The following is a 15124-nucleotide window of genomic DNA, read 5'->3' as shown; positions in this document are numbered from 1 at the left end:
GCAAGCCGCCAGAAGTAGCACACATGCCAAGCATGCTAGAAGTTGAAGCGTCATGCTAGCTGGAGCACTACAGGACAAAATAGGACAACTGCCGTTCTGTTATCTCGCGGCTGGATCTCGCAACTCAGTCAAGTCACAAGGCCAAGCCGCGAGCCAGCCCTGTTTTGAAAAACCTGACGTTTCACATTCCATTCTCACCCTAGTATAAATACCCCTTATACGCACGAAAGAATGAGAGCTTCCAGAGAGAATTTTGAGAGAAAAACCCTAGAGTAAAACAAGATTGATTCATCAACAATCTTTACATAAGAGACTCTTCAAATTCCTCAACTCTCTTCCTCTCCATTGTTAAACCCTTGAGAGGTCTTTTACCAAAACCTGTTCTCACCATATCCATTACTGTGAGAGGGTTGTTTGGTGTTTTGGGAAGCAGTTAGGAAGGAACCAATCTACATTGGTTGATGCTATGGTCAAGTAGCGGAATCCGGGAAGCTAGAAAAGAAATAAGTTCGGCGCAACCTCGTTGGAGCAAGAAGCTTGGAGGGCTTAGGTACACTGGGTAGATTAGGCTTGGAGGGTCTATTGCTGTTCATGTATCCCAACTACATTTTCTAGTAGATTACTTACCGCTTGGAGGGCGGCAGAGAGGTTTTATGCCGAGGGCTTCGGTTTCCTCTTCGATAAAATATCGGGTGTTATCCTTGTGTTTGCATCTTCCTTTCCTTTATCTTTGCCTTTTATTTTCTGCTGTGGATGTGATTTATAATTGGCTTAGATTGATTTCCAATTCTGTTTATAGCTTATGTTCATTTTCCGCACACTAGTTGTTTGTCATAAAGTTTGAATTGGTTAATTTGTTTTTGGGGGTCTAAATGTTCAAGGGTGTTTTATACACTATTTGAACTTTCACAGATGATGCATTGCCATCTTCTTTATAATCTTCTTGTTGTTTACTTTGTTTTATGTGATATAACGTATAGTGCTTGGATTAATGTTGGTATCCAACAATCCCAAGATTTTGGGAGAGTTATTAAATTATTCAAATCGTTGATGATACATTGATACTATAGAGGAACAAGTCGTCTCAGAACTAATAATGCTTAATAAACATTTATTTTTTAGTAGAAATTTTAGTTTTCCTGTAATCTTTTTGAAGTTTGATTTGAAGTCCAAAGTTTTTTTTTTTTTTTTTTTTTTCGAGAATCATTTGAAGTCCAAAGTGGATGAACATAAAAAAGATTTGATTATGTCATAAGGCATGCTTTATGTTTATGGATCATGATTCATCAGTAACATCTTAGACGTCTCTCTCACTTTATTTCTTTGTTGTTCTTATGTTCCCTTAATGATGTAGATTGTTGACATGTAGCGGACCTCATTTACATTCTATATATCCTTTAGCTCAAATGGTTTCAAGCAATCAGTACAAAGACTTGACATTTGGTATGGGAGAATCCACATTACTCTTAGCATCTAGATTTCTAGGAATGTGATTTCTTGCAATTTGGATGCCTAAAAATGTAGCTATTCCTGTTTGGTTTCATTGGGAATCTCTTAAGATTCCTAGGGATGTGAGATGATAATATTTGGTTTATTTCTAGGAATCTTAAATGAATTATTTATTTTTTTCCCATTCTATCCTTAGATTTGAATGTGAACTACCAAGTCCTTAAAAAAAAAAAAAAAAAAAAATCTTCCTCTAAATAAATAATGAAAAACAAAATATAAACTATTAATAATTTGTTGAGCAACACACACAATAGTAAAAGTGAATACCTGGCAATAATAGAAGATCCCCTTCAAACTTTTTTTTTTCCACACGTGAAACCTAAATAGAACTTTGTTAAAGAATATATTAATAGAGTTGTCTATCCTATTTATGTTATTTTGGTGGAAAAAGATAAAGACAAGGGAAAGGATATTGATGATTTATTTTATATTTTATCTTAATTGCTTAAATGATAAGGAAAAATGGTTAAAATTGTCAATTTATAAAAAATACTATTTCCTTTAAGTTTGGGAATCTAGATACCCACCCGTTTTAAAGGGAATCTACATTCCTACTGAGAGAGGTTTAAAGGGGAATCCAGATTCCCCTAGCATCTGATTCCCTAGCGTGATTTGCAACTAAATATGGGAATCTTTAAACATTCCTGGAAATCCTAAAACATTACCTCATACCAAAAACCACATTATAGTAGTGTATCTCTTCGTGAGTAATGTTAGGACCATAACTATTGTTATCATTTGCTCACGTGGTAAGTCATGAGTAAAGTTGTAGACCCACCACTTTTACTCCACTACTCACAACTTGTCACATGAGCAAATTGTTGCAAAAGTTGTGACAAAAGTCCATTTATGTTTCTTTCTAGCCGTGTTTCAAACGAATTGAATTGATTGAAATTGTGAATTAGATACATAATTTCAGGTTAGAAATCATGTCTTTAACTCATGATTTTAGTTTTAGTATAAAAAGTGTGTATAACAATTTTAATTTTAGCTAATACAATCAGCACTTAGAGCATCCACAGTAGTGGAGTCAAATTTTTAGTTTTTTAGCACCACAAAAAATCACTTTATCTATTTTACGTTCTCACATCCAACAGCGTTGGTTTTATTTTAGCTTTTAAAATAATATTTCATTCAACCTTCACAACACAACCACAACCAAAAGTATTGTGAACACATGGTGGACATTGGGAGAGACACATAGAGGTAGTGAGGAGAGACAAAAGCAGTGTGAATGCAAAATAAAAAAAATATTTTTTTTACCTTTCAGCTACAATACGTAGCTAAAAGTAGTAGTGCACTGTAGCTGTGAAGCCAAAAAATATAGTTTTGGCTCCACTATTGTAGGGTACATTTTGATATTTAGTGGTGCTAAAAATAGCTATATAGCTATTTAGCACCACTATTGCTAGTGCTCTTACATTCTAATATTCTATTGCTGCCTTCCCATTAAGAGGTGGACCCTCGGTTATGGAAGTGTAATCTTTAGGAAGGAGAGAGAGTCCACCAAGAGAATCCACATACAGTCCTCAAGTTTGATACTATAAATGGCAAGAGGATTAGACCTGATAATTTATCAAAATCCAAAGAAAAAATATAGGTATGTGTATGGCACTATGGTACCCAGACCCATTTGAGCCTTGGATTCTGACTTAGCAGTGCGGCCCATGGCCCCAGCCCGAACCTACAATAGCCACAGGCCCAAGCTTTGTGCTGCTCAAAACCCTGAAGAGTAGACAGTCTACATTAGCACGCACCTTGTTTTGCCACCTGATCCTTGCTTGGCGAACCATTCCCAAACAAGAAGAAATGCGTTCAAATACACCATCTCTTGTATGCCCAACAGTGCCTTAGGGAATATCACTGCCAAGCATATTTACTGGAGTGGGAACCAATTCCAAGGCCACTCTCACCTCACCCCACTCCCACCTAAACACCCACTTATGATTAACGATATTGAACCTCCTATTGCACTAACTATGAAAGTAATTATAATCCCTCCACTAACGCTTGGCTATAAATATGAGAAGCTAAAGGAGGAAAAGGGGTTGGAAAAGCTTGCAAAGAAATAGAGAATAGAGGGAGGTGAGTAAATCAGAGTGATAGAAATATAATTTCGGTGAGTCTCTGTGATAAGAACAACCCAACGTAGGAAATCCAAGCCCACTATACAAATAGATTGTGAGCCCGAGTGAGGCCCAGCCCAATAGTCTCATTTTTTGCGTGCACATTATGTATAAGAGCTTTTGGACCCATGAAATAAGGGTCGATCTAAACCCAACTTGCTAAAACAACGAATCGGTTTAGATAGACCCCTCCTTTCAAAATAGTTTGTTTTAAAAATAAAATAAAATTTAACCATGTATAAACATGTTTTACACTTTCACTACTTCTTGCTCAACTTTTCTTTCTTTTCTTTCATTTCTAAGGTTTTTTCTTCTCTAAGAGACTAAGACACATTATTTTTTAACGAGGTTAAGGTTCGAGAGTTTCGGTTTTTAATAGACCTTCAATTGTATAAACTTAAAAATTCATATATAATTTAACACTTAAAGAAAACACAAGCGGGTGTGCTTGTATCTGGTGGTGAATCCAAGAAAGAAGGAGTCCATGGATTCGAAGCTTGCACGTGATCGTGTCAGTAAGTTCTACTGGTTGGTAGCAATAAGAAGTCGAGCGTGGAGGCTTGTAAGTCTTATTGTATGAACTTCGATTCTTTCAAGATAGTAGATTCAAGTTTACCTTGAGGATAGCTAGGTCAAATCCTCCCCAGGTTTTTACCGGTTTGGTTTCCTAGGTGATCATATCTTGTGTTATTTATCTTTCCACTGATTTGCATGATATGATCTTTGTTATTGTGATAACCTAGATTTGTTAAATTGAACTAAGTAACAACTTGGTTAATTACCTAGGTTAAATCAATTGTTTTAAAGGGTCTAAAAACCATCAATTTATATTTCAAAATTTTCATTTTGGTATTTATGTTTGATTCATTTTCATATACATTAGTCATTTATACATTTTATGTTTGATTGATTTTTCTATTTGACCTTTTATTTTTCAAAAATTTTCATCTTCATGAAGGGTTAAAAAAAATTGAAATGTGAACAAGCCAAAATGAAGACAAACTCAAACTTTAATGACAAAAAGTTTTCTTTTAGTTTAAAAAAAGAACCACTAGGTAAATTGTGATGTCGAAGTGAAAGATGTGGGTATGTATTTTAAGACTGTATCCCTTATTGATTTCTTTTGGCTAAAATGCAAATTGTACCCTCTAAATTTGGCTGAAATTTATTTCAGCCATTCAACTTTACTTTTATTCAATTGAATCTTCTAAATTCAAATTTATTCAATGTAACTCTTCTGTAGTCCAGTTTTGTTAAAAAATTGCCCATAAAAAATATTATTTTCACATGAAACAATCTATAAAATTAATAAAAATATTTTATAGATTTTTTAATCAAAAATTTTTTATTCAAAAAATTATTTTTTTTCATTAGTTAATTGATAACATAATGGCAATTATTTTAACGAAAGTGGACAAAATGCTTGAATTGAGTAACTTTGAAATTTAGAGGACTTAAGTAAATGAAAGTAAAATTAGAAGACTAAAATTAATTTTAGTCAAATTTAAAGGGCACTGTAAGGGTAGGTTTTGGTTCCTAAGCCCAAAGGATGAATGGATTAAGGCTCAAAGAGCCCAATACAATGAATTTGTAGAGAGTGTGCTTAAAAGCTAGGCTTCAATGGATCCAACAACATGCATGGTAAATCAAAGATAGTAAGAAAGTAAAGAAATACAAGCTCTATGCAAAGAAACCCTTCCTCCGCAAAATCCAAGGAGAGTGGTCCATGTATATTTCTTTTAAATTGGGATGCAATTTCAGTTCTTGTTGTTACAGTATTTTCTCTATAGATTTTCCAATCCCTTCTCCCTAGAAGGTCTCTTACATTATATAGCTCTCTTTAGATGATCTTGGGCCTTTATTTATTGATTGTCTGGGCCACTACTTGAGTGCTTGTCCTATCAAACACTTTCCCAAACCCCTTGTGAGTTGCGGCAGCCAAGACAGCATTGTTCAGGGGTCTTCTCCACATAAATACAGCTAGGAGATTTGGTAGGATGCATTAAATGCGGTGGCAACCACCATCCCTTCAGTCATGTCAGGACTAACCCCTTCTTTGAAACTCTTTTTCTACAATATGACCTCCTTTAGTAACGTGCCACTGACGTGGCCTTACTATCTGAGGGTGTGACCTCCTCGGCACGATAATGGCCCTCTCGGCCATGGGTATGATACGTGGCGCAATTACCTTATTTAAATTCCTGTACCCTACAATAGCCCCTTAGAACTCCGGTTTTTTCCTCTTATCCGAGGAGAAAAGTGGGGTTTTGACCTTGGATAATTAATTTCACACGTTTCTTTGACTTCCACATGTGAGAATGTCACTTCGCATGCCCCACAACCGTTCTAGCACTTCGGAGTCCGCAACGTCTCATTAAATGCTCCAGGCGGTGCGTTATTCCCCACGTCCTACAGTGTGATGAAGATCCTACGGCTAGCATTTCTCCTCAAATTTTGGGTGGGATAACTCCCACCTAATTCCACCTCCTATATAAGGCATCTGGGGGATTCATTTCTCTCCCTTTCCCAATCTTCGAACTCTCAAGGCTTCTTAAATCTCCAAACTTTCAAGAAGCTCCTGAAGTGACCCTTGTCCTTATTTTCATAAGTTTTTTTGCTCCTAGATTATTTTCTCCTCGGCCAGTCTCCTCGGCCTTTTACTTTTTACTTCTTCTTCACAAATATTTTTTTCACTTCTCTTTAGTCTGCTCTGATGGGTAGGTTTGCCCACCTCATAGATTCTCCTACTGGTATGGAGGGGTTTAGGGCCTTGTATCACATTCCCCAGGGCGTTTCCTTGTGATATAGCTCCCTAGGTGAGTGGTTCACCCATAGGAATGAAGGGGATGTTGTCATTCCCATGATCACCTTCATAGAAGGGGGAATGAGGCTTCCTATGAGTAATGTGACTAGGGATTATTTGATCGCCCATTGGCTATGCCTCCACCAATGTGCGCCCAACCTATTTAGGATTCTAGGTAGTATAGACGCTCTCAACGAGTAAATGGGATTGAACCTCACCTGGCACGACGTCATTTGGATGTACGAGTGCCATCTGGCAGACTCGGGCTACTACCTTAAATCTAGGTCTTCAGTTGTAAGGCTCATCTCGTGTCTTCCCAAGTCCAACAAAGGCATGAAAGATGACTACCTAATCGTCTCTAGTGAATGGCATGACGGTCTTCACTGCCCAACTTGGGAGGGAGAACCAGATGGGGTGCCCTAGGTTTAGGTCCTTTGACATGGGACTTAGTTTTATGGTTCGCCTTTTTTTTTTTTTTTTTTTTTTATTCCTCTAACACTTTGTCCACCTCATCCTCAACTTCAAGCCATTGTCCGACAAGTTTCAGGACGTGGACCACATGATCAGAGCAGGCGATCCTGAACTAGCTCGGATAGACGTCTCGGAGCCCAAATTTTTAGCCCGAGAAGATATTTTGCCAATTGAGTTGTCCTCTCGTCTCTCTCCATGCAAAGCAGCAGTCTTGAAAGAAGAAACAGCTTACTCGAGGCTATCACTGGAGACAAAGATAGACCAGTTTTATCTCGAGGAAGAGAGAGAGGAGTGAGAAGAGCCTGTGGTCCAAGTCTTAGATTCGGAGGATGAGCTTGACAGGTCTTCCGGCGTTCATACCCCCAAGTTCAAAGTTGCTCAGGTGGACAACAATTCAAAGGAAGAAGAAGAAGAAATGGCTCTGAACAGGAAGAAGAGATTGCATGAGCTCCTTATGGACAGGGCCAAGAGGTCGGCGCCCAAGGACGCCTCGAGGTCTCAACCTCCCCTTGCTCTCCCCCCTCCTCACCCTCCTACAGTTTACTCATTTTCTATCGCCAACCTGAAGAAGAAGAGGAAGGAGAAGGAGTTGGTCGAGGAGGGGGAGTTGGTCCCTCAAAAGAAGTCCAAGCAGTAGAAGATGGCCAAGGGCACGGGAAAGGCCTCTTCTGTCAAAAGCAAGGAGGCTGAGCACGCAGCTGATGTGTGCTATCCAACTTGGAACCCCCAACTAGAGTTAGTTGGCGCGGCGATACCCTGGAACTCTTCCATCAGTGAATTCTAGAGAAGTAACGCCCACTATGTGGCCAACGCTCTAAAGCGGCCTCTCCAGCTACCTAAGGATATGGACGCCCTAAAGAATTTGAGGCAGCAAGATCTCTTCATGTCCCTGAAGAGGAACTTGGCCTTGGTAAGTTTCTCGACGTGCCCTACTGATTTTGTGCCGGTCTATTTTTTTTAATTTTTAATTTTATTTTTATTTTTACTTATCTGACAAGGTGTTTCATCGTTGTCTTTGTGTAGGCAATCTAGGAGGTTTTCATCGCTGAGGAGTGGGTAAAAGACCCCCGAAATGAGGCTAGGCTCGCGGATAACCTCCGCCCAGAGACAAGCAATTACCTTACCGTTGCTGAGAGCAGAAATAAGGAGTTGGCACTAAAGCTGGCTACTGTGGATAGGGACCGGAGGAGCGTGAAGGTTGGCCTTAGGACCGCTGAGGCGCAAGTGGAGGAGCAGTGCTAAAAGCTCCACTACACAGAGATAGAGCTGGCCATAACCAAGTAGTAGGTGGTGGAGCAAAAGGCGGAGCTATCAAAGGCTAAGGAGGCTTCCCAGGCGGCTCAGGCAGCCACAGACGCTGTATGGCAGAAGTTCTATGAACTCGAAGTGCAGGAGACCGAGGCCTGGCTGACTGATGAGTTGGCTAGGGTCTGTAGGGACTACTGCCTCAAGGTCTGGACTGAGGCCTTGACTGTAGTTGGAGCTCCTGTGGACTCGGAGTAAAGGAAAACCAAAAAAGTTTACTATCCCAAGGACCTCTAAGAAGCTCCTGAAACAGCTCTCGAGGAAGCCGCCCTTGCTTTAACTGAGGCTGAGCTGCCTCATCCCACCTAGGCCCCTCCTCCCTCCCCTCCCCCCTCCCCGAGGCCACTCAAAGGCCTGGTAAGGCTGGTGACCAATGTCACGGGGTGGAAGTGACCAAGGGCAAGGAGGCTGCTTAGAGTAAAGCTCGCTTAGAGGACAAAGGCAAAGGCAAGGAAGCCGCTCTTAAGGAAAAGGAGTCTGAGTCGGCCAAGCCTCAAGCCGTGGCCCAGGAGAAGAAGGCCGCTAATCCTCCCATCCACCCGTCGGTCAGCCAAAAAGACCCTCCTCTGGCCAAGGCTTAGCTTAGGATTTTTCTTTCTTTCTTTGTACTTTTTCCTTTTGTTGTGGCAATTTGAGCCAGTTCATGATGTACTTTTCCTTTTGTTGAATGAAAAGACATTAATTTTTGCTTTATGAACTTTTTCTATTCCTGCAATACTTATCTCTGATTGGCTGTAGTTTGTGTTTTGTCTTTTGTTGAGAGGTTAGATCGCTGATGTTTCTATAGGCCAACACCCATACTTTAACAAAAGCTAATAATAATGAATTGTTGCTAATTTAAATAAATTAAACCCATGTAAACAGTGAGAAAAATAACTATGTGTTGGTACTGAAAACGGTGTAATCAATAGGGAGGTCTAAGTCCTTAAAGACAAACAAAACACTTAGTAGGAAAAAAAGGGGGGGGGTGTCTGAGGTCTCTCACTCTAAGAGTACCTTATGAATGTACCCTCAGAATCCTCAAACCAAGACCTAGGGTGAGCCCTTGTTTTCGTATGATGAATACGCCGAGGTCCCATTCTTGGTGAAATTGCTTGGTGTTAATTTTCCCAAAGCATGGGTAACCAGACATAACCAGGGCATTGTTGAATACTTAAACAAGTAATGAAGAGTGTTAATTTACCCAAGGCATGTGGTCTGAGGAACCAGACATAACCAAGGTCTTGTTTAACACTTAAACAAATAATGGAGAGTGTTAATTTACCCAAGGCAAGTGATCTGAGGAACCAGACATAACCATGGTCATGTTTAACACTTAAACAAATGATGGAGAGTATTAATTTACCCAAGGCATGTGGTTTGAGGAAGCAGACATAACTAAGGTCTTGTTTAACACTTAAACAAGTGATGGAGAGTGTTAATTTACCAAAGGCATGTGGTCTAAGGAATCAGACATAGCTAAGGTTTTGTTTGACACTTAAACAAATAACTAAGAATATTAATTTCTCCAAGGTGTGGGGTTTGAGAAGCCAAGCATGACCAAGGTTTTGTTTAATATTCAAACAAGTGATGGTGAGTGTTAATTTACCCAAGGCATGTGATCTGAGGAACTAGACATAACCAAGGTTCTCTTTAACACTTAAACAAATAACCAAGAATATTAATCTAATACTATATATAATAGTAGAAGCCTTTAGGGAGGTGCTACCACGTTAGGAAAAAAAGATCCCTTAAAATTCTGACATGTATAGAGTTTAAACTTAAAAAACCCGCACGGTGCGTTTGGAAAAAACGAAAAAAAAAAAAAAAACAATGATTCACTTTGTTAAAACACTGTTTGGGAGCCTCTTGGTATAAAAGGAAACTAACCGCTTAAAACACATAAAAAAGAAAAGAAAAGAAAGATTGCTTCACGGAGAAAGGAGAGAGAGAGAAAAGAGAGACAGAGAAATAGAGAGGCAGAGAGAGTTCTCCGTTCCCTCGCCAGACTTAGAGCATCGGTACAAGCAGAAAGAAAAATCTATGGGCATCAACACCGTTAGACTATATATCTGCCACCATCAGATCGTCGGAACCGGCTCCGGTACGTTTTTCTCTATTTTTTTAGACTTGGGTATGAAATATTACTTTTTATTGAGTTTTTTTGTTGGAAAGGTTTAGATTTGATTTTGGTTTTGATTCCTTTTTGTTTTAGGCTTTTGGGTTCTCCATGAATGTTTTCTCAATTTTTCGATTTATTTTGATATCACTAAGTCTTTCCCTGTTTTCTAATATCTACATTCATAGTTTTTTTTTTTTTTTTTTGGGTTTTGATTTGGAAAACACCTTTTGATCTATTTGGCAGTGTCAAAACACCTTTTGATAGCCTTCAGTATAAAAGAAAACAAACCGCTTAAATCAGTAATTGCAATCAAAAGGAAAGAAAACAGAGTTCGTTGGAACCATAACCCAATAGCTTAAAAGAGAATTTTCTGAAAACAAAACCCTTTGGCCTGTTTTTCTCAAAAGTTTCACCAGCTTTGAATCTTTTGGGGTACGTATCAGATCGTTGGTAAGATCACCTTGAATCCTCAATCTTCACTACTCTCTTCCTATTGTGTTGTTGTTGTCCTAATCTACTTGCTTATGAATAATTTGTGGTTTTTGTTTCCAAAATAACTTTGAGGCTTAAATTTTTGTAGGAAATTGAGAAAACAAACAAGGACACTGGGAAAATTACTAGATTTTCGATTTGGGGGTTGTTATTAATTTTGGGATTTGGGAGTTTCTAATTAGGGTTTGCTGCAATTATAGATTTCAATTCCTAACATGTTTTCCTCTCTGTTTCTATTTTCCAGGGAAACACCATAGAAGATCAAATTCTATCTAGGCTTTGTCTCTCAGTGTTCTGAGGAATGTAGGTATTATTTTAGGGGGAACCAACATATTTATAGATTTGATCTTTTATTTGTGACTTGGGTGCTGATCTAGGTCTAAGTACTCAGATTTGAGGTTTTGCATTCCTTTAACCAATTAACTGAAAGTTACTGCTTCAATTTGGTATAAACATATTGTGATATGAATTGTTCATTGTCTTGGGCAACATGACTAATACTTTTGGAATTCCAGACTGCAATTGGGGGAGGTGGTGGAGATATTGGAAAGAAAATAAATCATGGTGGTGGTGATGTCGATGGCGATGAAGATGATTGCTTTGATGACTTTGATGATGGCGATGAAGGGGATGGCGGAGGCCTATTTAGGAGACAGAAATTTCTTGAAGAGGTTATAATTCTTAAATATGCTCTTTAGTAGATTAAATGTTTTTTGGGCGCTGTTTTTTATTTTTATTTTTAAAGATGTCTGTGAGTGCTGTTAATATTAGTATGTTCTGATGCAGTAATAATTTTGTGCCTTTTATCAGCTTTTTGGTCATAAATTCGTACATGCAGTGTTAAATGAATGGCAGGGGACAATGATGGATTTGCCTGCTGGATTCCAAGAAGCTTATGATATGGTATGGTATTTCTCTACCTATGTGCTTTTGGCAAAGAATTATCTTGCCATATACCAACTCATATTTTACCTCCAGGGTCTGGTTAGCTCTATTCAAATGGTAAAACTCCTAGAACTCAATGCCCGGCCAACTACTACTAGATTTATCCCCCGAGCACTTCCTAAAGGAATGTCACAGGCATTTATTAGCTGGTGTATATGCTTCCCTTAATTCGACATCATTGGCTGTCAAAGTTGCAGAGTTCCATATAATACTATGCTACATTGACCAAAACAAAGAATCTAACTCTAGATATACAGGTATAAGTCCATCAGCTCCATTTTTTAGTAAAGCCACATTGTCTCAGCATATATATAAGGAAATTCCATTGATGTAATCATGGGCCTCCTCTAAATCCAGCTTACAAGATACTCCTGTTATGGCAAATTTCAAGGGAATCAGTTTGAGTTGTAGTCTAATTACATTGCAGGAAAAGAGTTAGGGGCCTTTTTATAAATATGAGAGCTCGAATTCAAACTAATCCTAATCCTTTTATTAAGTAAATTCTAACCCTGCATGTAAGTTTGTAATTATTGTAATAAAACTTGAACCAGTGAGTGCCAAATGACTAAGATGGACTCTCAACTAAAATTCCTTTTTCAATCCGAATGGGCCTTTAAATTGATGCAAGTCCTTAGGCATTAGTGGAGGTCTTCCAAAGAGGCCCTTTATTTGAAGCAATGCAACTATTGTGTCACAATCGTACTAATCTTTTGTTTCATAGTGCTTACTAAGATTTCATGAAATTTCATACATGATATCATATTATCATGTAATATATAATATAAGTTGCATCCTACCCGTGACTGCATCAGGTGATTTCCCTATCTATACTACATTATAAGTATATTAAAATGTACTTATCCAAGGGAGGCAAGTTAACTCTTTAAAATATACTTATCCAAGGGAGACAAGTTAACTCATTTTATGAGCACTCTTTTCAGTTTGCCTACTTATTTTCTTTCTCTTCATTCTATTCTAGTGGAGGTGGTCAATTGAGAAGCTACAGAGAGATTTTCTTTGGAGTGGCATTGATAAGATACACTTTTATACATTGCTAAAAGTATAATCAAACTTAGCTAATCAGAGTTGTTAGATTGCTGAATAAATTGTCAATCTTTGATGTTTATGAATGCCACCTCCAAGGTTTGTTACTTTCCTCTACCTTTTTATGTTTATTTTGTTAATCTCTGCTCATTCACTGGGGTTTTTCTCTCATCATCAATGCAGAATTTCATAGTAAATTTCTTCTCTTTGGTTATATTTGTCCTACCTTTTATTGCTTTGTTCTTTTTAATTTTTAAATCAATTCTTTGTTTCTTTTGTTACAATTTTATATAGTGCTGAGGTTAAGGTGTACGTGACCATATCTGCATTACAGCTAATTTCACGTCATGTTTTCCTGGCTTACAGAGGGCTAAGACCTTGGGAATTGTTGAATTCCCAATACTAGGCCGCATTTGTAAACTTGCTATTTCGTGGGATTCTTTGATTCGGTTTTGATTATGGGTATGTTGTTTTGGTTTGCTATATGGTTTTTTTTGCTGTATTTATTTTGCATTTGTTTTCCCTTTCTATATTTATTATATGGGCATTGTAAAATTTATTGCACATTTTTATACAAAATTGTTTTCTTTGTAAACGGCTCTGAATCAAAAATTGTCACTTCCTATTTTGGTGAGCCTCTATTGAAAAAAATAAGAATTTTATTAAATGCAAAAGGTACCTATGAGCCTATCTTTAAGTACTTCAATGCTAATGGCGATGAAAAAAATCTAATTCTGGCTGTTTGGATCCTCCCCAAGCATGTATAGATAGAGTTATATAATCCCATGCATCACACGGGTTAGCGACCAGCTATTTATATATAATAGCAAAAGTCTTTCCCTACAATTAAGGAGGTTGTGACATGTAGGAAAAAATCCCACTTAAAAATCTGCCACACTACCAGTCAAAAGCATGGAATAAAAAGCAAGACGTTGTGCCTTTCATGTCTTCAGGATTTAAAAAATCAAGCATTGCACTCCTTCGCCCTTGAAAGAAAAATGCTTTAGGAACCGTTACATACTTACATTTAAAAGAAAAAACGCTTAAGCAGACTGTTGTCTGCCAACTTTTATCAATAAACACAGCCTGTAACTCTTTCAGCCAATTAATAGAAATCTGAAACAACGTGATCTTAGGTAGTTGTGAAATTAACTACAACGACCATCTTTCATTCAAAACCTCTCTCAATTTATATTTACCTTTTGAACCATTTTTTCCCTACAAAAACAGTGATAGAATAATTTACTATGGAAAGAAAGTTGTTGGATTTACTACAGCTAGTTGAAAGGTGAGAATATTTTCATGTGCTATTTTTCATGAGACTGAATAATTATTAAAAAAAGGAAAAAAAAAACTGAAAATTAAAATTGTTAGCAGAAAAGCATGGTGAAAAGGAAAAAAAAAATTGATGTGAAGGGAGTTCACAGAGGTTCACTAACGAGGAAGAAGTAAAGAACTGAAGAAGAACATGGAGGAAAGGAAAAGTAACTTTATAGGAATAGTAGAGGTGAGATAAATCTCAATCACGGATGGGATTGGGAATAGTAAAAGTAATTTAATAGGAACCTTCCTCGAAGGTTCATGCTTCACAAAATACCCAAGATGTGTCTTTATTTACACTAAGACCATTTTATTGCTTTTATTTTTAATAAGAATCTAATCACTCTTTTTATTTATTCTTTCATTAAAAAAATTAACAATCATTATACTAAAAATAAAACACAATGTTAAATTTATTAAGTTTCCTTTCTTTTTTTTTGAGAATGAAGTTTACCATATACTTTGGTATATGGTTAGTGGTTATTACTTATGTGGGTGAGGTGTAACCCAATATGTATTAAGGATTGGATTATATAGAAGATTGAAGGCTGTTATTATCAAGGGCATTACAAACCTAGCATTGACGCTTCAAGCGAGTGATGACAGGTATTCTAAAATAATTATCGTCACTTCATTTTCCTTTTGTTAGCTTCATAAAATAAGTGAAAATTGTAATACCATATTAATAGAGCTTCTTTAAAATTTTAAGATACCATTCCTATAAATTAGAGATTTTTATTTATTTTACCATAAATAACAAATAAGAGTATCCTAATTCAAAATAAATAAATAAAACTAACTAACCCGCACATTGTGCGGGTCATACACTAGTTTATTTAAGGTATGTGGTCCGAGGAGTCAGGCATGACCAATGTTCTATTTAATATTCAAACAAGTAATAAAGATAACACATAATGCTAGAAAGAAGAGCATGGCAGAGCTACCTTTCATTAATAATAGTACCTTCGTAGGTTACTTAAATTCTAGGAACGTGGTACAACATTTTCA

The 15124-nt window shown here is 37.3% G+C and overlaps 1 long non-coding RNA gene across 6 annotated transcripts; it reads left to right on the top strand.

Annotated features, from left to right (window-relative positions):
• Window positions 1-10042: 10042 nt before the first annotated feature.
• On the top strand, window positions 10043-13470 carry LOC126732487 (uncharacterized). 6 transcript variants are annotated; one of them, XR_007659491.1, is made up of 5 exons: window positions 10043-10297; window positions 11052-11114; window positions 11323-11478; window positions 11618-11710; window positions 11786-13470. It is a non-coding gene; the product is annotated as an uncharacterized LOC126732487 (long non-coding RNA). The 6 variants fall into 6 exon arrangements; XR_007659492.1 differs by having other exon boundaries at window positions 10043-10327; window positions 11052-11110; window positions 11618-13470; XR_007659489.1 differs by having other exon boundaries at window positions 10045-10327; window positions 11618-13470.
• The last annotated feature ends 1654 nt before the right edge of the window (window positions 13471-15124 follow it).

The sequence above is a fragment of the Quercus robur genome, chromosome 1 (assembly GCF_932294415.1).
Source record: "Quercus robur chromosome 1, dhQueRobu3.1, whole genome shotgun sequence".
NCBI lineage: Eukaryota > Viridiplantae > Streptophyta > Magnoliopsida > Fagales > Fagaceae > Quercus > Quercus robur.
This window is presented reverse-complemented; position numbering and strand designations above follow the sequence as displayed.